The 25,112-nt window shown below is 41.9% G+C and overlaps 1 protein-coding gene across 6 annotated transcripts in view; it reads right to left on the reverse strand.

The window, feature by feature from the left end:
• The window catches only part of ADCY7 (adenylate cyclase 7), a 126,972-nt gene extending 102,196 nt beyond the window's left edge, over window positions 1-24,776 (reverse strand). For 2 of the 6 annotated variants that reach the window (XM_037877974.2, XM_037877972.2), the window contains exons 1-2: window positions 24,640-24,770; window positions 14,994-15,117 (exon numbers count right to left, since the gene is read on the reverse strand). The gene's annotated coding sequence lies outside the window, so the exon portion shown is untranslated. Of the gene's footprint in view, window positions 1-14,993; window positions 15,118-23,866; window positions 24,460-24,639 lie in introns of those variants that run through there. The other 4 variants (XM_043526569.1, XM_037877973.2, XM_043526567.1 and 1 more) reach the window with 3 other exon arrangements.
• Window positions 24,777-25,112: the final 336 nt, after the last annotated feature.

Below are 25,112 nucleotides of genomic sequence, written 5' to 3' on the forward strand. Positions count from 1 at the left end.
ACTTTTTCCAAAATGGTGTTGACAGGTGAGCTTAATATTCATAAGTCACTTCTGAAGGGTATAGAAGTTCGAATAATTACCTATTATGCACAGATAATTTAGACTGTTCTTAACACAACAGTAAACATCATTTTTGGCATTTTCATAATTCCATTGGACTGCATTTCAATTGGTCTTACTTTGGCTCACACAAATTATCCCTTGAGGAAAATTTATGAAAAAACAATTCTGGCCTTTAAAATACCATGTGAAATAACAATTAAAACATTCCACACCTAGGCTGTGACTGATATTCTGCTATCCCTACTGTGCATGCAGCTCTCCTGTTGACATCAAGAGCTGGGGAGTTTACGTACGGAACAGCAGCATATCACAGCCTACATCAAAAATGCTATTACAGGACAGACCAGTTCTTTCATTTGGGGTTTGTTACATAGTGCTTTGGAAAAGAAAGTTTGGTTTTGCAATAGTAAAGCAAATCAGTACAACTTAATAGGATGTGTAGCTTGGGGTGAGGGATACAATTAGGACTTTCCTTCCAACCTTATGACAAGGGAGGCACAACTTCTTTAGATACCAGGCCCGCCAAAGGGGGGGTGGGGTGCAAAGGGGGCAAGTGCCCAGAGGCCCAGGGGCACCCGGCTGCCTCTGGCAGCACAGTGGGGCTAAGGAAGGCTTCCTGCTCGACCTCGCTCTGCACCGCTCCCGGAAGCGTCAGGCCTGTCCCTGCGACCCCTGGGGAGGGGACCTCCACGCGTTGCCCCCACTCCGAGCACGTCTCTGCAGCTCCCATTGCTTGCTTTCGGGAGCTGACCGAGGTAAGCACTGACCCCCCGGTCCCCTTCTGCACCCCAACTCCCTGCCCCAGCCTAGAGCCTGCTCCCTCACCCCCTCCCAGTGCCCACACCCCGCATCCCTCACCCCCTCCCAGAGCCTGCACCCCACACCTCCTCCTGCACCCTAGCCCCCTGCCTGGTGAAAGTGAGTGAGGGTAGGGGAGAGAGCAACGGACGGAGGGGAGATGGACTGAGCAGGGGGCAGGGCCTCAGAGAAGGGGTAGGACAGGGCACGGTATCAGGGAAGGGATGGGGCAGGGAGCGGGGCAAGGGTCTTTGGGTTTGTGCAATTAGACAGTTGCCAACCCTATCGGGCGGGCATGTGGAAGCCCTGGCCATGCCAGAACAGTGCGCCCAGCACCTCGCTGGGCACCAGCCAGCGCAGACGCAGCACCGCCCAAATGTCAGGTGGACCGCATCCGCAGCCTGTGCATGCATGGGGACCCATTGACTGTTCTGCCTTGGGGCCCAGAATTGCTTTCAGCGGGCCTGCTAGGTACAGTTCTGGCCACCACATGAATCATCATCAATAATTCATCCCTTTATAAAGGGCAATTACACTGCTCAAATATACACTAAAAGCAACATTCTGGCAAAGTGAGAGACAGTTTCATTTGTATGGACATTCAATTAAAGTAGTATTCAAACTGTGGCGAATGCATGGTGATTCAGTGATTAAGGTGGGAAATAAATTAAAAAGTTCAAATCACAAGCTTCAACAGAAATCTAAAGAGGAAACCCTTGTAACCTCCCCCTCAGTTGATTTTCTCCCGGAGAATCTGTCTACCAGTTCCTCAGATCTTGTTTACCCTCTGAGACCAGATACCGTTCAAAAAGCTGCAGGACAAAGACCGCAACAAGGACCAGCCCCCCCCCGAGAAAACTCCATTATTATGGATTTGCCAAGCATGCAGTCAGGGTAGTTCTGCAATTCCCTATTTTAACTCAGAACATAAATAGTTACTCAATGGCTCAGACAGAGTCTACCGCTCTGCCAAAGAAAGGAAAAGAAAAAATAACTTAAATGACGAGAGATGATGGAAAAGGGATGGGGAAAAAAACAGTCAGAGATGAGCAGAGTCAAATGAAAAGTCCCTGCATACAACCTTGAAAACATGCTAGCATCTGATGGATATAAGCAGCACAGAAAGGGGAGTGAACAGAGGGAGCTCCTGAATGGAGAATAGCTTGTCCTCAGTTTGTGAATGCTGGGGCAGTGAATTAGAATAATCCACAGTCTGGGAGGCAGAATTAGGTCATCTTTCTACACTGAGCGGTCTCCGTGATTCTGGAAGTAGCTCTCTTCCTTCTGAATGGGTACTGAATCAGTGTCTTAGAGTGGAGGCACTGTGCTGCTGTAGGTGGTGACTTTCACATGGCACATAAAGCTGAGACTTCACCTAACCACTTTTGCTTATTTTAAAAACCCACATTACTTTTCATAAAGAATAAGGACACGATGCCAGTATCCTGGACAAATTCCACCTCTGACAAATTATAATATTTTCATTTCTATAACACCTTCTGTCTCCATCCAGGGATCCCAAAGATCAGTGAATAAAGAATTACTGTCCCCATTTTTTATATAAGGAAACATGGGCACAAAGAGGCTGAGTTGCCTTAAGTCACACCAGGAACAGAATATAAGTCTCTTGACTGCCAGGTTTACGCTTTCACCTCTACATAATGTTTTCTCTCTTCTGCCTACCTGAAATTACACTTGCAATTCCAAGTGGAGAATGTTCTTCACTTCCAGGCCTAAACTGCAGTATGACGGTATGACCTGTTAAATTGTCCATGTGTTGCATCCCAGAAGTATCTGCATTTCAGTGCAGGGAGGGAAGTGGGAGGGAGACAGAGATCCCTGTTTAGTTTGTAAAATTTCTTTGGGATCCTTTGAGCTAAACAGTGCTATTCAACTCATGGGTTCTCAGGACAAATGTTTTGGAGGCCTCAGAGTGTGGCCATCAACTCTTGCTGGTCAACGCTCTTAAAATTTTTTCTAAAATACTTAATAAAATTTTGGAAAAACAAATAAATGTGCCCATAAACATGTCCAAATCATTCTAATTTATTTATTGTTAGCTAGTAAATCAGTTATGAAAAGTGAATTACCAAACATACAAGTATCACTTTTCACAGCAGACTTACTCAGCCCTGGCAAGTCTGGAGACAAATTAAGCCCTGGATGGGGGGTTGGGGAAAGCAGCGGAGGCTAGGGGCAATGGGGAAGCGGGAGGCAAAGGGAGGCACCAGGGGGCTGGAGCCCGAAGCCCTACAGCTGGGGACGGGGCCTGGGGACGGACCATGAAGCTGCACGGCCAGGGCCTGGAGCCTAAACCACAACTACCCCGGGACTGGAGTCCAAAGCCTGGGTCTCAACACTCCTGGGAAGGTGGGGAACTAACCAACTGCCTGCTCCTCCAGCATTGTGCCCCAGGTGTCTCCAGAGGGGGGCAGAGCCACCCTGCTGGCAGCCCCAGCAACCAACACAAGGCGATGCATCCAGAAACAACAGGGAAGAGGGTGCCCACTACTTTGCCCCTCACCCTCTATCAGAGCCCATGAGGTTGTGGCCACAAGAAAAGCCCCTGGTGGTCGCATGTAGCCACGGTGGCCGCATTTGAGAAATGCTGGTCTACGTCATTCTCTCATTTAAGTTAATGGAAGTTTTGCCCACAAACAAAGTGGAAGTTATCAACAGTTTTTAACATGATTTCAAAACGTATAGCATTTATTTTGCATATAGCATCCCTAGGTAAGCATCAAGTTACAAGAATTTTACATGTACTTCACAGCCTAGCATGACATGTCATTTATAGTTCCATCAAATTGAAATGTCATCTGTTTTGAACTCACACACACACGAATGTAAAAGATTTCAGGGGAAAATGTAATAGTCAAATTGATGGTGTCCCTTGAACGTTTTCCTCGTCTAAAGTTAGACAATTTAATCATAACCTATGACAAAACTACATTAGGAAATTCAGTAGTACCCAAAAGGAAAGTGATGACTCAAAGGCAAAAATTTACAATTCCGGCAGAAACCACTGTATTCAGTATGACAAATCCTATGCTCATAGGTGTATCAGACCATCCTGCTTCTGCCAGAAGCCAAATACCCAGTGCGCTAGAGGAAGGACAAAAGTAATCCATATGCAATCCTCAATTACCTAACTCATTACATAAAACAGGTAAAAACTACCTTCTCAACTATACATACTAAAGAAAACTGTAAACACTTAAAATAAATGAATGTCTCAGGAGTTTGGTAATGGGACACTGATCCTTTTATTTCTTGAACACCATTTTAAAACCAGCCTACCTCAGGATAGCATAAAGCAGATCAGAAAACAGGGGGGAAACCCCCCATAAACAACTAGGGACATTTTCATTTCCATTGTTTGTTATTTTGTCAACAATGTCTGACCAGCTCTTCAAGTGACTGAAAGTGGGTTGCCATTTGCTATACATACATAGACACACAAATGCATACACACATGCCGCCACTATCTCATGAAGGTTTGTTTAAGAATCCATTTAAGCTTTTTGAGGCACAAGAAACATTTGAAAAAAATAAATGGATATTAAATCCAACTGGACTTTCAAAACCTGTTTTACTATATAAAAATTACAAAGAACTCAATGCTTTTAAGACTAGGTGTTAATTTTAAAGCAAAACACTAAAATGTCTGAATGTGCTCAATGACAACCAAAGATTGATATTTTATTTCACACAAGACTGTCAGATGGAGATGGAAGCCGAAAATGAGATGCAGAAGATCTGAAAGAATTACTCTACTGAAAGCAATGGCAATATTAAAGAAACCAGTAGAGTAAACTTGGGATGTTGAAAAGAGAAAAACTCTCTGTACTACATCAGCACAGGATATTAAATGCAAAGGAAGCCATTTGAAGTAAAAACTTAATTTTTATACAACCAATAATAGTACCATATTTTTTATTTATATATGGTATCATTATTGGTTGTATAAAAATTAAGTTTATATATATAAATAAACTAAATAAGTTTTTATATATAACTAAAATCAAACTGGGATCTCCACTCCAAAAATAGATTTATGCAACCCTACTTACGAGATAACATGATAGTAAAAGCTGTGTTGCAACCTCCCACCTCCAAGCACAAAAGATAAAGATAAATTTCCACACAGATATTTGCATGGATTGTGGACACTAGATAATGATGACACACGACAGTTATCATGGTTAAAAATTAATCATGCTGTATCACAATGAATACAAATCAACATCTTTAATGATCCAGACCAAATACAGAATTACTGAAGATTTACAGACATAACCTTTACAGTAGCAAATGTTATAGTTAAGGGAGCAAATTAACTTTCATCTTAATTTTTGTTTGCTCATTTGTTTGTGGTTTTTTGTTTTCTTTAATAAAGAAAAAAACCCTCTCCTTTTGTGTTGGTGTTTCCATGCTTGATCTCAGCCCACAGGAAAATATTTTTGAAAATACGAGAAATCTGTTCTCTGAGCGAGGTGAGCAGAAAACAATAATATAAATGATATATCATTTATTATTAAATACAATATATATGCACAGACTTTTTTTTAAAAAGGCATTTTTGCTTACAGCTACAAACACCTGTAGATAACCGTAAACTCCAGTCTCTGCATGTGGTTTGTGCCATGAGGAATGGACATTTAGGCTCTGATCTTGCAACTGTTACTACTGAACCCCTCCAGAGTCCCACTGACTTCAACAGGGCTCCTCATAGTATGAGCAACATCCAACCTCACGCTATCCAGTGCAAGTTCCAGGCCCTAGGTTCTGATCCTCCTAGTTTTATGCAGAACCTTGCTCCATGACCAGCCCCACTGAAAACAATGGAACCAGTTCCCATTTTACCTTTTCATTATCACTCTGTGTGGGCTTCTGGGGTTTGGAGTAGGCCTGATCTACCACAGTACAAACTGAAAGGACTTCTGCAATTATCTTTGGTACAAGCACAATGAGGCTGGGGAGAATTCAGTAGAAGCCATATTAAAGAAAACAGAGTACATGGAAATCTTTTTGAGCCCAGAATAACTTCACTGTTTCAGGCTGGTAAATCCAGAATAAAAGAACAGCACTACTCTGGCAGGAACTACTGCAAAATGCTAGATATGAAATGCGCTGACACAAACAGATGTTTGTTTCTGCACCACAGTCCATGACAAGCCACAGCCCCAGTTCCTGTTCAGAGCTCAGATACACTCAAACTACTCCCACTATGCGCTACGTTACAAGTACAAAAGAGTAGCAGTATCAATACAAAGACATCTCACATGCTACAGTATATGGCCCTTGCCAAATGTTTCTATTTCATGCACCACTCAAGTTGTATACATTTGCATAGATATTTTCATAGGCTAAAAGATGGAGCAGCGTTGTGTCACATCAACATGTCTTGCAAATCAGTTGACTTCTCTGTGCAGAAAGAAAAGAGCCAACACAAACACGTGAACATCGTTCACAAGGGCAGTGCTGGAGACGCAAATGGCTTTAGAGTGCGTCTTGCAATATGTGGTAGTTTTCTTACAGCACCAGCTCCTGGAGTGATTATTTAAAGATGACATTTTTACTTAAAAAAATAAAAAGGGTAAGTTTCTAGGTCTCAGAGGGGTGGAGAAAACCTTGAACGAGTCTATAGAAAGGCTCAAAAAATGAGAAGGTAAATAAGTACCAACATTATTTTTTCTAAAATCTTGTGGATTTTAAGACACTCATGATTTTGGGGTCTTGACTCATGATTTTTTCAACACAGTAATTCAACTCTCTCTCCTCCCAGGTCACTGCTTTGTAAAATGTTTCCCCCATTATAGAAAAACATATAAATAACCAATACTAAATTACTGTTGTCTAATTTTCTGCCCTGAAATCTGCAAGGCTATATTTTCACAGTACAGGGACTTTGCAGTAGCTACTCATCTATACAAAACTATGGGAGCACAATGAAATATCCCTGGCACCTTGGAACAACACGACTCCAAAAACGTAATCTGGTTCCAAAAATTTAGTTTTACATACAGGGGGACTGGCACGATTTCAAGCTAGAAGGACATGTACAAGAGCAATATGTTAGATGCACAAAGGAACCAGTCCAAGATATCCAGATGTTAGAGTTATTTTTTAAGAATGTCACTGGATAGAGAACATAGGTTAAAGCCTGAATGAGTTATCTGTCCAATTATTGTGTCAATTTACTATTTCCTTAATTGTCTAATTATTCTGCTATTCTAATTGTTCTAAGCACACTTGGTTGCGGTTAGACATTATTTAATAACCAGTTTATAAAATGGTTTGGCCAGGCTGTGTGGATGGAGACCAAAATAGGTTAATCCCATGTTCAAAAACAGTATTTAGGGCTAGTCTGAGAAAACAGTTTGGCTGCAACCACATTTGAACTCTGGTTGGATATGGATTGTAAACGCTCATAGCAAGTGAAGCCAAGGCCAGTGCAAATCAATCCACAACGTGTTTTAAATCTACCAAGAGCTTTGCAACACTAACATGAAGAAAAACAAGATTTCCCCAACCATCCTTTTCAGTACAGTAGAACCTCAGAGTTACTGTCACCAGAGTTAGGAACTGACCAGTCAACCACACACCTCATTTGGAAACCGAAGTACACAATCAAGAAGCAGCAGGGACACACAAAAAAAAAGCAAATACAGTATAGTACTGTGTTAAATGAAAACTACAAAAAAAAGGGGGGGGGGAGCATTTTTCTTCAACACAATAAAGTTTCAAAACTGTATAAAGTCAATGTTCAGTTGTAAACTTTTGAAAGAACCACCATAATATTTTGTTCAGAGTTACGAACAACCTCCATTCCCAAGCTGTTCATAACTCTGAGGTTCTACTGTACATTATCTGTGAATTCCACTGTAAGCCAATTTATATACCACCACGGAAACTATCTCACTGGTCATCATCATACCAGAATCATCCAGCTAATCCCCTCAACCAGTTCTGTTGGAGGAATCTACCCATACTGCCACAGGGTGTTCTAAAACGGTAAGTGAGTTCTGAATATACACATAATTTAACAATGTGTAAGCTCTCTGGCGAATGGACCTTTTGTCTGTCCAGCACTATGCACGTTTGTTGGACTATAAATACAAATATTCCATTGAATCTCATTTTGATTTTTCAGATAGTTGCATTGTTTTCCACTTCCCTTAGAAGCTGAAGTTAAAAAATATATATTTTTTTTAAATCACAATCTCAGAGTAACTCCTAAATTTAATTACTTTCCAAAATATAGAAATCTCAAACGCATGTAGGCAAAAAACACTGAAAAACTGAATGTTACATCCAAACACAATGCATTTCATTAACCTGCAGCACAATTATGAATCAACACATTTGTCACTGCAGTGGGACAAAGAGGGGTTTTTTTTTGTTTGTAATATCCTAAGGGGTGGGGAGGGGGTTAGGGTTTTTTTTTGGCAGTTGTTACTATGCACATGCTAAGCGGAGCACAGTCTAAAAATAAAAATGACTAAATCTGAAACAGGATGCTCATCAGGAACTTGTCAAAAAAAAATACAGATCAGTTTTAAAAGGCTAGACTGAAATATTTTTTACATTTAGTTTCCTGCTGTACAGGCAGAGTTAAATACACAAACCCTTTCATCTGTGAAAAGAACTGGAATTTTGCTGACAATTCTGTTGATGATACTTGAACCGGAATACAATCTGGTTCACTTCCACTTGCTCAGAGTGGCATTTCTGCAGCGCCAGCAGACATCAAACCTCATTAGGGTGTGCCTCTGAATACAAAACCGGAGTAAAAAAGGTGCCATTTTACACAGTCACTTCTCACAGCAAAACCACATTTATGCTTCTAGGCTATTCCAAAGAGAACCAGTTCTGCCCTTTCATACATATGCATGACTCCTGTTGACTTCAGTGAGACTGAGGCCATGTCTACAACTAGCGAGGTTACAGCAGCACAGCTGTGCCGATATACTGCTGTAAGATTGCTCACATAGCCACTCTATGTCAGAAGGAGAGAGCTCGCCCGTCGACATAATAAAGCCACTGCCATGAGCAGCGGTAGCTATTCCACACCGGCGCTTCTGTCTGTGTAACTTATGTCTCTCAGGGGCGTGGTTTTTTTCACACCTCTGAGAGAGAAATTATACTGACAAAGGTGGTAGTGTGGACATGGCTTGACATCAGATGTATAAAAGAGCAGACTTGGGCCCCAAGAGGCCAAACTTAAACAAGTTCATGAACATCTGAAATTACTTTTAGATCTTGCTGATTTAGGGGAAAAACTGAATTTCTTCACATCTAGGTTCCACTTTCAGAGAGGAAGAGATACTGTGCTCAGAAATAGCCTCAATTCAGCCATCAGTGGGGGTAGCTGTACTGGTGTTGATTCCAAGATGTAGACAAAGATGAGATGGGCTTTGCTCAGTTCAGCTAATCGGTCTTACTGCTGCTTCTAACAGGCCTCTTTGGACCAGCATCCTCAGAACCCCCCTGTGAGTAAGGGGGAACATACCACAGAGCTGCTGTCCTCCCACATACTGACCCCACAACCCCATGTATGCCTGACATAGTCCTCTTTCATAGGCAGCATCAGGAGGGAAAAGGGGAAGGAGATTAGAGCCAACATTTTAAATTTACTGTAAAATTAACTGTTTGAAATCATTTTCTCATGAACTCATTTTCCCCCCGTTGAGAGCCAGATTGTCAGAGGTGCTCGTATTCCCAGCAGGTGCCAAGTGCACACTCTATATATACACACTGACCTCTCGTCCAGATGTCTAACTAAAATGAGTCATGCCAGTAACCTATAACACCTTATTCCACCTCAAATGTCAACCCATTAAATTGATTACCCGGTTGGAAACTGCACGGGTCATGTCTGATGACTACCTATGAAAAGGTTCCGTTTTTCACCTATAGTTAATATAACAAGATGCTAAGCATTTACATAGATTAAAATAAAAAGTACCTGAATCAATCCATCTGATTTTCCTCTTTTAAAGTTGTTTTAAAGAAGGGCTTTCACCCTGGAACAAAACTTTCAAATCTATCAACATTTAAACAAATATATGCACCCATCACATGTTTTTCAACATTTCTCTTTGCATGTTTGCTAAATACTAACACTGTTGCAATAGACTGAAGCCATTATAAAATAGGGCTAAAGTGCAAAACCAGGCAGGCATCTTATTACGCTAGAAACAGGCTTGTAAACCAAATCCCAGATCCAAACTCCCACTCAACCTGAGGAAATTCAAGCTGGATCTGTGTTTTGCTGCTAGGACATATTTCTTATTAAACCCCATCTAACTTCAACTGCAGGTCGGGTGACCAGATGAAACGGAGAAAATATCAGGACACATGGGGGAAGCAAAAAAAAAAAAAGCAACCGGAGTTGCCGAAGCAAAAAAAAAAGAAAAAGAAAAAGAAAAACGCCGGAGCAGCCAAAGCTGCAATATCAGGACAAATTGCGTCCCGATCGTGCATCAGTCGGGACGCGGGACAAAGACCTAAAAATCGGGACGTCTGGTCATCCTAACTGCAGCAGTAGATGATGGGAGAGACACATACACACAACCCACCACCTATTCTCTCTGTATAAATGTTTTTCTCCTCTCACTGCCTCCAACTCAAGTTTGCTTCAGCATTAAAGTCCTCCATCCTGTGAGCTGTTAGGCTCACTCTGTACAAGGTGCTGAGTGCCCTCCACTCCAATTGATGCTGAAGGAGTTAACCGTGTTTGGCACCTTGCATGGAGCACTCAACACCTTGAAGAATCAGGACCATAAGGCCTGACCAGAGCCAACTGAAGTCAATGGAAAGGCTCTCGTTGACTTCAGTGGGCTTTGGATCCAGCCCTCCGACTTCTGCCTACCTGTATCCAATCTTCTGTGGTTTACCTTGCCATTTTATTGGAATTATTTTTTTTCTTCATCATGCAGGTTATATGGATGGAAAACTGTATGTCTGAGTTAAAGTGACTCATCACTAGGTGGGGTCTGATCATTCACCAAAGTTCTTTGAAAATAAGCCTCCAGCATAACAAAAATAAATTCTATATAAAAGCAAAACTAACAATAATTAGGACACAAACTCCCAGCATCCAGCAAATACAGTGCAAATGAAGACCATGAGCTGCTAAATATCATTACAATAAACCCTTGAACTGGTTAAAAAAAAAAAGATTAAAATCACGACCAGTATAATCATCAGTCACATGTAGTCTCAAGTTTATCTGCCTATCTTAGGCATTTTTGATAAGGCTGCTCCTGATACAAGACACGTACTCTAAGACCTCCCAGCTTAATCAAAGTCGCTTTTACAAAATACTCTTTACATTACTTCTATTGCTATTAGATCCAAAGCCCTTGGCTCTGAACACCAGCCTTTTACAAAGGGAGTATTATAAACAGGAATGTATTACTTTATTAACAAAGCGTCTCAGAGAAATACAGAGTGTTTTGTGGGGCATTGGACGATTCCTTCACTCTTGGTAAATTCTTGACAGTCCCATGGTGACTCACACACCTGCAAAAGGCTGTTGATACATGTCTGACTCAGTAGCGCTTTCTGCTGTTCCAATGATGCCACAACGTATTGCCAAGAGGCATCTGGCAGATTTCCTGACAATACAATGTCGCTGAGGAAACGCTAACAACGTGCCTCGTTTAGTCAACCGCCTTTCAGTTTATTTACACTTCCAATGAGTGGAAAAAAGTCCGACGTTTTGGTGTGCATGAAAGTGTTCTTGTTCTTACATGGCTGCTGATTCAGTTTGCTATGCTGTTTGACCCTTTGTACTCTTTCATACACTCAAGCCCTGTTTCTGACCCCAACACACACACTACTTTTGGCCTGTCATAGGTCCCAGGAGACGTTTTCTGTAAAGTCTTAAGAAATTTAGGCAAGCCATTTGAGGGGATATTTTTTCAGTAAATTTATAACAAGTATACTGTATGGTAGATATTTCAAACCACTTCCCAGCGGGACCAGGCTTTCCACTGGTGTTCTGCACAGCAGCATGAAAAAATCCTTCCTTCAGCCACCACTTTGGCTGAGGAGCAACAGTGGAAGTACTTTAAGCCCCCTGCTGTTGGTATGCTCCCACTCCACAGGAGTGACTATCCAGTGGATTCATAACAGAATAGATCCATCAATGCAGCTGTCCCTACACACCACCACCAGATGCCCTTAATTTCCAGGCACAGGCTCTGCCAGCTCCTGCCCACAAGGGTTTGGCTGGGCTATACAGCAGGGTAACAAGACTAGGTGCCTTGACGTGTTCAATATATCTAGATGCATAGGAAAAGATTCAATGTTGTCCTATTCAATTACTGACAAAGCCATGATCTGATTCCCTTGCAGAAAGTGTTATAACAATCTTGCAAATTAGAAAACTCTGGCTTGTACAAGTCACATGCTAAACGGCAGTTATCTACATTGCTCTTGTAAGAGAAAATGATACAAGGGCCTGTATTACTTTTTAGCAAAAAGTAATACATAATACGTAGGTTAGTGAGCATTTGAATACATAGCAAGGTCAACTTCGAATTCAGCTTCAGCAACTTGTTAGTAGAAGGGTACAGAAAGCTGCTTAAGTATGACCAGCAAATATACCCTATAAACCTCCAGCATATGGAAACTTCAGTGCAACATTGATTCTTCATTGCCAGGAGTATGTTCAGTCAGGTTCACAGGAACAACAAGTTCCTATCTGTTATTTAACTGTTCATTATAATTTTGGTGGCCTTTGTCATTTTTATTTTTACCCAGAATCTGCCATTTATTCACGTAAGAAAAGAAAGTGGGCTATATAAAACACAGTCTTTGATCCTCATTTCTAGTTACAGAATAATAATTACATGCATCATGAAATGCCTTACAGCTACTCATACGTACACGTAGTAGCAATGAAACACAGCCCTCTCTTGACTCAGGGACAGCAGCCAGTGCACAGTAGTATGGGGAGGGAAGAGTTTTTGCCATTGATCCTGAAGGAAACAGTATCTTGAATTGGGTTGCTTTTTGTTTCTTTGAAATCACTGAAAAACCCATGCACAATAAACTATTAGGATTCCAATATAACCCAGTGATACTGCAATCCAATTGTCATAGGCTAACTATTATGGAAGAGAATGTTTGGTTTGTATTAAAACAAAGGAGGTTTCTGTTTGAAGGATACCCTGCAACATAAACACACACATCTTAACTCCATTACCAAGCTATGAGACAGAGCAATCCTGTGGATAGGGCAAGAACTGAGGGCTGGGAGACCCGAGTTCTAATCCTGACTTTGCCATTCATAATTGCATGACTGTGGGCAAGTTACTTAACTTTTTATGCCTGAAATGGAGAGGATACTTGCCTTGGTAATCATCGACACATGAAAAGTGTTAGAAGTATTATTGAACAAAACAATTATACCAGTCACACATCTGTGTGTTCATCAGGCACATTAGTATATATTCAATGTGCCTATAGCATCATCGCCCAGAGGCCCAAATCAGTGCTCTTACAACCACATAATTAGAGCCCTACCAAATTCAAGGTCCATTTTGGTCAATTTCATGGTCATTGGATTTTGAAAATCGTAAATTTCATTATTTCAGCTATTTAAACCTGAAATTTCGCAGTGTTTTAATTTTAGGGATCTGACCCATAGAGGAATTCTAGGCCATCTCTGAAGGTAGCGCAGAAGTAAGGGTGGAAATACTGTGACTTCCCTAAACTAACCTTGCGACACCTCCCCCGCCCACAACTCCCTTTTGGGTCAGGGCCCCCAATTTGAGAAACACTGGTCTCTCCCATGAAATCTGAATAGTTTAGAGTAAAAGCACACAAAAGATCAGATTTCATGGTCTGTGACCCGTTTTTCATGTCTGTGAATTTGGTAGGGCCCTACACACGAGAGAGAGTCTATATTCTGAAGAGCGTTCTGTCCAACTTAAGGCAATGCAACAGGTGGGCTTAGTAAGGCCAGGTCTACACTACAAACTTATATCAGTATAACTACGTCATTCAGGCATGTGAAAAACCGATGCCTCGGAGCGATGCAGTTATACCAGCACAACTCCTAGTGCAGACAGAAGCTCTCCCGTTGGCATAGCAGAATCTTCACTAACGCATGACAGAGGTGAAGCTGCAGCTTTTTAAGTATATTCCCACCCAAAAAGAAGGGAGCTAGAAGAAAAGCCACAGCAATAGGAACCTGTGGCTATGTACACAAGTTAACTGCACAGTTTGCAGTTTTGAGTTAATTTTTTTAAAGGTGTAAACAAACAAAAATATTAATCCTAACAGTAATACTGACTTGCCACATGTATCTAACCAGTACCAGTTGTTTACTGTCTATAATTCTACTGTGATACATATGGTAACACCGCTATTATTTTCCATTTACATTCCATATGTTCCAAAAACATAGGAAACATGCCCCTCTCCAAATGTTTTGGGAAGTATCTCTTTTGGAACTCTTCAATGACAGAAAAGTACAAGTTCGCATATGGAACTTTAACAATGAACTTCCAAACTGATCAAGAAATTAACCACAATGACCGAGTAAGCATGGGGGGAAGCTCTTTTCTTTTAGCTAAGGCAACAAGAGACTGAAAATTAACTAAGAACTGCCGCAAGCATTAAACCAGATCACAAAGACCTTCACAGCATTTTATCAATCAGAAGAGAGTCTATTTTTGTATTTTATTTACAGATAAAAGGCCCTGATCCTGTAACATACTCCCCAGTGATTTCAGTGGGTCTCTGCATAGGCAGAGGTTTCTGTCTATGCACAGCTCACTGCAGAATCAGGCCTACACAGTTTCATATTTTCATTTATACCTCAGGTATGTTAAACCACTTACATTTTAAATTTCAATAAAGGAAGTTTACTGCTCAAATTCAACAAAACAACTGATAACAATATAGGCAACCCAAATAAAATTTCAATCAAAAAGCCACTCACCTGAATTATAAGGTTCAACAGCTCAGCCTTTTATGTTACATAACAGAAAATGTGTCCAATATTTTGAAATATCAGTTTTAGTGTACGTGGCACAGTCAAGTTTAAGTTGTGCCACTTTTTTAAAAAAAATTGAATACTTAGGATAATACTAATAAATTGTGAAACTCACCATGAACTTTCACTGGCTTGTGACTGAAAATTTGCTTTTTTAAACAATTTAACTTTGAAGTTAAATTCCATCTGAATACAGTCCACCAACATAAGTCGTAACTTGCACAGGCAGCTGCCTGGATCTGCAAAACATTGCATAAAGGATTCTTACATTCAATAGATGAGTGCTTGTAATGTCTTTACATCAATTCCCCACATACTTCAAAGTCAGCGTACAGCAAATTGTTCACCTACTTAAAGCTCCAATCTTCGCAAGTTGACAGTTAGAAAGAAGATAAGCAATATAGCTGAAGATGGAGTTCAAAATACAGATATATTCCTAATAAATCCCCAATCACACAGAGACTTGCATGCGTGCTTAGTTTGGCCATATCAAGTCAATGAGACTATTCACTGAGCGCAAAGTTAAGTGGTTCATAAGTCTTCACAGGATTGGATCTAAAACCTACAAAAATATCCAAACTTGATACAGATTTTAACACTTTCCTGAAAAAAAAGATTCCTACAATATGGTTACTAAGCAGTAAGATCAATAAATTCAAGTATGATAAAGATTTAATATCTTCAGTATCACTTGTATGCACAGGAAAAGCTACAATGATGAATTTTTAAACGTATGTTGCTACATATCTCCCATTAAGAACCCTACTGAATAGTTTTGAAATACTCAAAATGTTTCCTCTTTTTTCCCCATTTCGAACAGTAAAATGTATGTATCAGTGAACACTAGATTTCAGGGTTTCATGGAGGTATTACTTACAAATTACTCTATTTTTGAAAATATATTAAGCTGAGGACGAAAGTGCACTTCCTGATTTTAATAGATTATGATCTGATTTGACTAACAGGCAAAAATACAAGCTTATCAGCTGTAATATCCTGTCAACCTACCAAATAATCATCTTGAATCTTTGTAGCTTTTATCTTTTTTAAAAAACAGATCCTTTGTTTCTTTTATTAATATTTACTGTCCACCACTTATAATCCCTAGAAGAAATACTCAGTTTTTGAAACTATACTACAGTTGAGATGTTTAAAGAACTTTCCTGAAGAACTTTAGTAATGACTGGGCACCTTCTCAAGGAAGGTGAGGAGGATAGTAAAGCTAGTTTAGATCAACGAGAGTCCAGTCCTCTTGTGACTTCAAATGGGACTAGCCACTAAGGGTCAGATTCTAATATCCTAACCCATGTTAAAAAGTGTACCACACTGAAGTCAATGGAACAATTCGTGAAGTAAGGTGCAACTGAGTGAGAGTACAAGTATCAAAATCTTGTTCTAAATAATAGTAGTTGTATTAAGCATTATGCGCGGAAGTAAAGGTGTGCTCAATCAGACCCATAAACTGAGATTTTCAGAAGAAGACTCAAGGAATTGCACCTACCACCTACAATCTCCTCTGAAAATCCTAACCATTGCATCTCTACTCATGTCTCCCTTGGATCCACATCCCCATGTGGATAGAAAAATAACCCACCTTTGGAAAACCTTGCTCCTTGTCAACCCAGAATGAAGCATCAGGGTTGTGTCAGGTGTTATGTCTCCACAATAACCGAACCATTTTCAATACTAGTTAAGGAGAGCCAGAAAATACCCACCGCTGGTATGCAGTACTTCTCATTCATAGGGCCCTTCATTTTCAGTTTTAATTTTATTTAATTTTTCCCAGGGATTTATCAGTGTTTATTACCACCACAACAAAAACACGTAAAAAATCAGTGCAAAAAACTATTAATAATTTTTCTGGGTCAATATCAGGATTTATTTTGGTGGACGGAAAGTTACAGGGGGAGGGGAGTATTCAGTAGATTAATGCTCTGAATTCTGTTCATCAATGTGGCTTGTGGCGGAACTAAATTAGAACTCAAAACACAATGCCATCTCTGACTTTAATAAAACAATATCTCTCTAATCCCCAAATAAAACTTTTCGTTTGAACAAACAGTTTAATGTTGCAGACATCAAAATATTAGCCTATAAATATTTACATGTAATAATTGGGTCACACCATTTGTAGCGCATACACTCAATTTCATCCTTTTCTCCTTTTTTTTTTTAAACTTTTGAATATTTCCTTGTGTTCTGAAACTATTTGACATAGATTTTCATTTTCTTCCCATTTTAGTGTGTCAAATCTTTAAACTGTTATCTGCTAACAGCTTGAAAAGTGTACGTGGTGGGCGTGAGATTCATCAGTATGTTCAGATGCACACACGCTTCAGAGCTTGCATGCGTGCCTGTTTGTTTATTGTGTGAATCTTCTAGACCAGAGGTGAGCCAACTACGGCCCGCGGGACCATCCTGCCCGGCCCCTGAGTCCTGGCCCAAGAGTCTTGCCCCTGGCCCCTCCCCTGCTGTTCCCCCTCCCACGTAGCCACGCCGCCGCATGGGCAGCGGAGCTGTGAGCTCCTGCTGCTCTGAGCGGCATGGTAAGGGGGCAGCAGCGGCGCACGCAGCGGTGGGGGGGGGGTTGGGTAGGAGGTCCCGGGGGGCAGTCAGGGGACAGGGAGCAGGGGCAGTTAGGGGTGGGGGGGTCCCAGGGGGCAGTCAGGCGACAGGGAGCGGTTGGATGGGGCAGAGGTTCTGGGGCAGTCAGGGGTCGGAGAACAGGAGGGGTTGGATAGGGCATGGGAATCCTGGGGGGAGGCGGTTTGGGGCAGGGGGTCCCAGGAGGGGGCAGTCAGGGGACGGGGGAGTTGGATGGGGCAGGGGTTCTGAGGGAGACAGACAGTCAAGGTGCAGGAAGTGGGAGGGGCCAATAGGGGGAGGGGGCCAGGCTGTTTTGGGAGGCACAGCCTTCCCTACCCGGCCCTCCATACAGTTTCGCACCCCGATGCGGCTTTCTGGCCAAAAAGTTAGCCCATCCCTGTTCTAGACTAATACATAGCCTTACTTCAACAGGCAGCTTTGCATATACACACACAGACTAATGTATTATCATAATACATATATCTAGGGCCTTACCAAATGCATGATCCATTTTGGTCAATTTCACAGTCCTAGAAGTTTAAAAATCGTAAATTTCATGATTTTAGCTCTTTAAAACTGAAGTTTCACAGTGTTGTAATTGTAGGGGTCCTGACCCATAAAGGAGTTGTGGGGGAGGGCGGGGGTCACAAGGTTATTGTAGGGGGGGCTGCGGTGCTGCTACCCTTACTTCTGAGCAGCTGCTGGCGGCGGCGCTGCCTTCAGAGCTGGAGAGCGGCAGCTGCTGACCAAGAGCCCAGCTCGGAAGGCACAGCCACCGCCAGCAGCAGCGCAGAAGTAAGGCTGGCCTGGTATGGTACTGCCACCCTTACTTCTGTGCGGCTGCCTGCAGAACTGGGCCCTCAGTCAGCAGCCACCGCTCTCGGGCCACCCAGCTCTGAAGGCAGCGCAGAAGTAAGGGTGGCAATACTGAAACCCCCCTAAAATAACCTTGTGACCACCTGCAACTCCCTTTTGGGTCAGGAGCCCCAATTTGAGAAATACTGATCTCCCTCGTGAAATCTGTACAGCATAGGGTAAAAGCACACAAAAGACCGGATTTCATGGGCGGGGAGGGAGGGGGTGGGAAGAACGACACAGATTTCACAGTCCATGATGCATGTTTCGATGGCCGTGAATTTGGTAAGGCCCTACACTATCTCATGCAATGTATTGTGATTTCCTAATAAAACAAGTTTTTTTTTATATATTTGAATGATACAAAAGTAGAGTGAAGAACAAAACCCAGGAATTTTTATTTTAAAAAATTGGTTTAATCTGCAAACGCAGGGGCTTACTTATATACCACTGTCACTTCTTAATCAGTCTACATGCTTGTGCAGCACAGACAGCCCTTGATATTCTGAAGAGCAAATGACAAGAAAAGAAACCCATGTCTCCAGTATTGGTTTATTTATAATTTTATATCCCTCCCCAGCGACAGGTACCTGGGCACCTATAATCAATAAAACAATCTTTTTAAAAATAAAATTAGAGTAAAAACACAAGCATTTAATCTAAAATCACCACAACATAAAAGTTCCCTAGGTGCTTAGTGAAGTCTCACATTCATTATATATTATATAAATCCAAAACCCCAAAGCAAGCAAACAAAATCAACATTCCCAACTACAAAATGGACTGGATAGCTTTCCAAAAGAAATGTTGCAGTTCAGCCAGGAGTATGCAACTGACAAAGGAATCACTGAGTGATATTCCATGGCCTGTGTTATACAGGTCATACTAGATGATCATAATAATCCTTTCTGGCCTTAAAATCTATTATATTATTCCTAAATCAAAGATGTAACTCAAGAAATAAATCTGTAGCCAGGCAGAGTGGGAAGCCCCAGGATTTTCTGTAATTCCCAAAGATATAGTGTCTTTTTTGATTAATGTACAACTCCCCGTCACACAAACATATGTATTAAATGGAGACACTGCTATCTGTTTTCTATTTAGGCCAGCATCTAAATTAATTATCTCCAAATTATCACCTGGTCTTTCACTTAGCACACGCCATATGCGTATCAATATGTCCATAATTCAGTCCCTAAGTATCTTTCTTGTTTTCTATTAATCCTATTGTCATTAGCTTCACTAGAAATTAGGGCTGTCAAGCGATTAAAAAAAACTCAATATGTGATTAATTGTGCGATTAAAAAAATTGTGCACTTAATTGCGCTGTTAAACAATAATAGAATACCATTTATATAAATATTTTTGGATGTTCTCCACATTTTCAAATATCTTGATTTAATTACAACACAGAATACAAAGTGTACAGTGCTCACTATTTGTTATTACAAATACTTGCATTGTAAAAAAGAAACAGTATTTCAATTCACTTAATACAAGTACTGTAGTGCAATCTCTTTATCATGAAAGTTGAACTTACAAATGTAGAATTATGTACAACAAATAACTGCATTCAAAAATAAAACAATGTAAAACTTTAGAGCCTACAAGTCCTCTCAGTCCTACTTCATGTTCAGCCAATCGCTCAGACAAACAAGTTTGTTTACATTAGCAGGAAATAATGCTGCCCACTTCTTGTTTACAATGTCACCTGAAAGTGAGAACAGGTGTTCACATGGCACCGTTTTAACTGGCGTTGCAAGATATTTATGTGCCAGATGTGCTAAAGATTCATATGTCCGGTCATGCTTCAACCACCATCCCAGAGGACATTCGTCCATGCTGATGATAGGTTCTGCTCGATGACGATCCAAAGCAGTGCGACCGATACACCTCCATTTTCACCATCTGAGTCAGATGCCACCAGCAGAAGGTTGATATTCTTTTTTGATGGTTCGGTTTTCATAGTTCCCGCATCGGAGTGTTGCTCTTTTAAGACTTCTGAAAGCATGCTCGACACCTCATCCATCTCAGATTTGGAAGGCACTTCAGATTCTTAAACCTTGGGTCGAGTGCTGTAGCTATCTTTAGAAATCTTACATTGGTACCTTTTTTGCATTTTGTCAAATCTGCAGTGAAAGCGTTCTTAAAACGAACAACATGCTGGGTCATCATCTGACACCGCTATAACATGAAATATATGGCAGAATGCGAGTAAAACAGAGCAGGAGATATACAATTCTCCCCCAAGGAGTTCAGTCACAATTTAATTAACGCTTTTTTTTTTTCTAAATGATCATCATCCGCATGGAAGCATGTACTCTGGAATGGTGGCCGAAACATGAAGGGGCATATGAATGTTTATCATATCTGGCACTTAAATACCTTGCAATGCTGGATACAAAAGTGCCATGCAAATGTCTGTTCTCACTTTCAGGTGACAATGTAAATAAGATGAAGGCAGCATTATCTCCTGTAAATGTAACCAGACTTGCTTGTCTTAGCAATTGGCTGCACAGGAAGTAGGACTGAGTGGACTTGTAGGCTCTGAAGTTTTACATTTTTTTTTTTTACATAACTGCACTCAAAAACAAAACAATCTACATTTGTAAGTTGCGCTTTCATGGCAAAGAAATTGCACTACAGTACTTGTATGAGATGAATTGAAAAATACTATTTCTTTTGTTTATCATTTTACAGTGCAAATATTTGTAATAAGAATATAAAGTGAGCACTGTACACTTTGTATTCTGCACTGTAATTGAAATCAATGTATTTGAAAATGTTGTAAAACATCCAAAATATTTAATAAATGTCAGTTGGTATTCTGTTGTTTAATAGTGCAATTAAAACTGGTAATAATCGTGATTACTTTTTTTGGTTAATCGCATGAGTTAACTGCGATTAATCAACAGCCCTATTGGGAACGATTTTAAAAATGCAATGACTGTTTTACAAGAATGCCCACGGATCCTGATTTCTGTTCTCAGTAGCCTCTGGCATGCTACATGACATACAGTGGAAGTCAACATGGACCTACTATGCCCAGACAGTGGCATTCTGGATATCACTGTTATTTTCCATTCTGAGTACAATGGAAAATTGCAGTATCACACATGGTGACTGTTGGCCCATGTTGACTTTAATGGCAACCATTGCAAAGTAAGTATCTTCAAAACCTAACCATTTGTGTCACCACACACACAAAGTGTAATCCATCATGGGTTTTAACAGCAGACATCATACCAATCTAATCTTATGATTAAAGGAGATGGAAAGAGCAAATAAAAAGTTCATAAGCCAATACTCTTAAATAAATAAAAAGTTCATAAGCCAATACTCTTAGACCAGGATGCCTTAAATAAAAGGCATTTTGATTTCGGTCATAATTTAAGCCTCTTAGAAAGTTTCTTTTCTCTTTCTCAGTATTTGTTATTAAAACATAAATAAGAATATTACGATATTGTCAGTGTCTACCTTTCTTCAAAAGATATTTTATTATAATAGCTGTAGGTCTTCTAAATTTGTATTTTGGTGCTGGCCTTAAGTGCATATCCCCTCTTTAGAGTATACTTCAGTATTTTGAACTACAGAACAGGATATTAAGACTGCTAGTTTGTATGTGTACACACGATAAAACCTTTGGTTATTTCTCTTTCTAATCAATTATCTTCAAAATGCTTGCTCATCTTCCAGTGTCCCTGTTACAGGAAAAAACAGTGTTCTGTCTTGTAGCGAATCATAATCAGAAAACATTGTCTAAATGTTTTTAGTATTTACATCTCACTGGAAAACAGCAGATTCTTCCTTACTGAGCCAAATTCAAATACCGTAGTTAGTATTTATTTTAAAACAGTTCAAAATTGCTTTCAAATGTATTTTCCAATTGTCAGCACTCCTGTTGACCAAGTCCTGGTTTCTTCAATAGATTCTAAATTACCTCCAAAGACCATAAAGTTGTAAAGAGACCTACTTATGAAATAAGCATTAGGCTTGATAGATTTTGGAGAGATCCCTGTCTTCAGTATTAACTATACGACAATATGACATTACAAAATGTTGTACTTGATTTATCTCAAACAAATAAAAAGTACCAATAACAGAGTCTGATTGCCCTGGTAAACATTTTGGAATGTTTTTAGCCGGTTATTAAGCTGAAGTCACATAAGTCTCCATAGTGTAAAACTTTCCCACTGAAATTAGAAGTGAATCACAGATGTATGATTCTTTTGGCCTACCAAACATTGACCAATCTCTTGAGAAACGTTTGCAAGTTTTCTCTCTGATTTCCTAATACCCCTTTCAGTGATGCGTCAGGCCACATTATGTAGAAATATTAGAAAAAGGCACCCAAACACTCCACTACTGTTAAGACAGCTTCCTGGCTTCATGTTGTTCTGCTGTGCAAAAGACAAGGCCAGTAAGTTATGTTTTCAATCATCTGGCCCATGTAATCAAGGAACAATCATCAACCCCGAGTTTACCAGATTTCCTCACATCTACAAAAGCAGGGCATTTTTATTATCAGAAGCTGCTATAGCTTGTAAAAATGTAATTAGTGGTATCTCCCCTCAAGACAACTGCTTTTAATGGAAAATCATTTATACCTTAAATGAGTCAACATTAACTAAGGCCCTGATCCTGTCAAGATTTACACAGCTGTTTAGCTTCGCACACTGCAAGCAGTTTCAGTAGAACTACTCACAATACAATCAAGTTAAGCACACGTGTAAGTCTTTGCAGAAAGTAGTCTGTAGAACTTCCTGCCACAGATTTCAATATCTCCATTCGGTTAACATAAACCTCTTACAAACACACATTGATCAGGACCAAAAGGTTCTGTATCTTCAGTGTTTTTATTAGGACTTCCTGACCCAAGTAACACATTGATCAGGACCAAAAGGTTCTGTATCTTCAGTGTTTTATTAGGACTTCCTGACCCAAGTAAGATTTACCAGCTAAACCATAACTTCCACTCTCAGATGCTGAGATAATATTGTTTGTCTGCTGCTGTCCTCTTCTACAGAGAAAGGCCCATCAATCACTGATTATGGATTGAGAATTTCTAACACAGAAAACATTTAAACACACAGGACAACTTCTGCTCTCCAGTATGCACATAAAACTCTCACTGACTTCAATGGGAGTTGTGCATGCATATTGGAACGTATGATCTGGCTCACTCCATTTTTCTGTTCTCAGTCATGCTTCGCCACATATTTTTGTCACAATTGGTTTTACTATAATTTGCTAACATCAAGTGCATCAACTTCAGAAACAGGTTCTGGCAAGTCTTACATCATCTCTATTCAGATTCCTTGGGTGCAGTTTGTCTGCTATTTGTCATACGGTGAGACATCATGACTCACTAACTTCCATGTGTGCCTGGGTTACTGTAAAGCTATAAGTTGTTTTAAAATATTTTATATTTCGGTCATTACCACTTTTAGAACTTTGTATGAAATTCAAAGGGATTCTGACCTAGGTCAGCTCAAAGTCTCATTTCTAAAGCCTTGATCCTACAAAAACACTTACACACTTGCTTACCTTTACTCCCACTGAGGGACTACTCAGCATAGTAAAATTAAGCCTGGGTGTGTTTGGAGAACCCGGGCCCAGGACTGGAGGACTTGTCTTCAACACTTGGGGAACAGGAGAATGGAAGAGACTAGAGGGATACACACACAGCTGTCGCAAACTGAACTTGCTTTAGGAAGAGGCGGACTTTCAGTCCAGTTAGCAACTCGCCCTATTACCCAAAAGTAACTTCTATTCCCCAGGATGAGTTTTAGAGAAGATATTGCACCGGGGAGGGGGGCAGGTAAAGCGGAAGAAACACACAGCTCCGAGCGCCGCTTAGCTGGCAGAGGATAAAAAAGACCCTCTCGCCTTCCCTTTCAGAGGCTCCAGCCGGCGGTGCTACAAACCCCCTCCCAGGGGCTGGCCCAACCGAGTGATCCGTGGCCAGGAGCCGGCTTGCGGACCAGCAGCGGGGCGCTGTGAAAGGGCAGGTCCCCGGCGCAGCTCCAGGGGCGCGGGGCAGGGGCCGGCTGCCCGCGGCGGCGCGGCGCCAGGCGCTTGAGGACGCGAGTGTCGCTGGCTGCTCCGGAGCCTGCCCTTCGCTCCCTTGCCCGCGCCCACGAAAGCTGCGGGGCGCTGCCGCCCGGCGAGCCCGCGTCCGCCCAGCCCGCCCGCGCGGAGCGGCGCGGAGCCCCGGGGCCGGGCAGCGGCTGCGGGGGGGGAGCAGAGCCCCGGCCCGGGGCGCCTCGGCGGGCTGCGCTGCCTGGGGACCCGGGGGCCCCTTCCCGCCGGCCACTCACCTGCAGCGGGTCGCGTCTGGCTCCGGGGCGAGCCGGGGCGGAAAGGCGCCGCGCGCTCCCTGCCCCCTAGCGGCGCCGCCGCCAGCCAGGTGAGCGCGGCGCGGGCCGAGCCGGGCCGGGCGGAGGGGCTCGCCCCCGGGGGCGGGGCCGGAGGGGGCCCTGGGAGGCGGGCGCCCGGTGCCGTGCGAAGAGCAGCGGGCGTCCCGGGGGCTGGAGGGGCGGGGGGAACCGGTGGCGCCGGCAGGGGTGCGGGGCACGGCGGCAGCCCCAGGGGCGGGCTGGCGGCCTGCTAAGGGGGGAGACTGAAGTCCCTGGAGCCGCCTCCTTCGAGGCATCGCTCCTAGCAACCTCGGGCTCACCGCCCGGGCTGAGATCCCGGGGCCAGCTTGTCCCGTGCCCCCGGGCCGGCACCAGATGCTTCAGCCAGTGCCAGTCGCCGGGAAGCCAGCCGCGTGACATTGACAAATGGCCTG

This window comes from Chelonia mydas, chromosome 12 (genome assembly GCF_015237465.2).
Source record: "Chelonia mydas isolate rCheMyd1 chromosome 12, rCheMyd1.pri.v2, whole genome shotgun sequence".
NCBI classification, from domain to species: Eukaryota; Metazoa; Chordata; order Testudines; family Cheloniidae; genus Chelonia; species Chelonia mydas.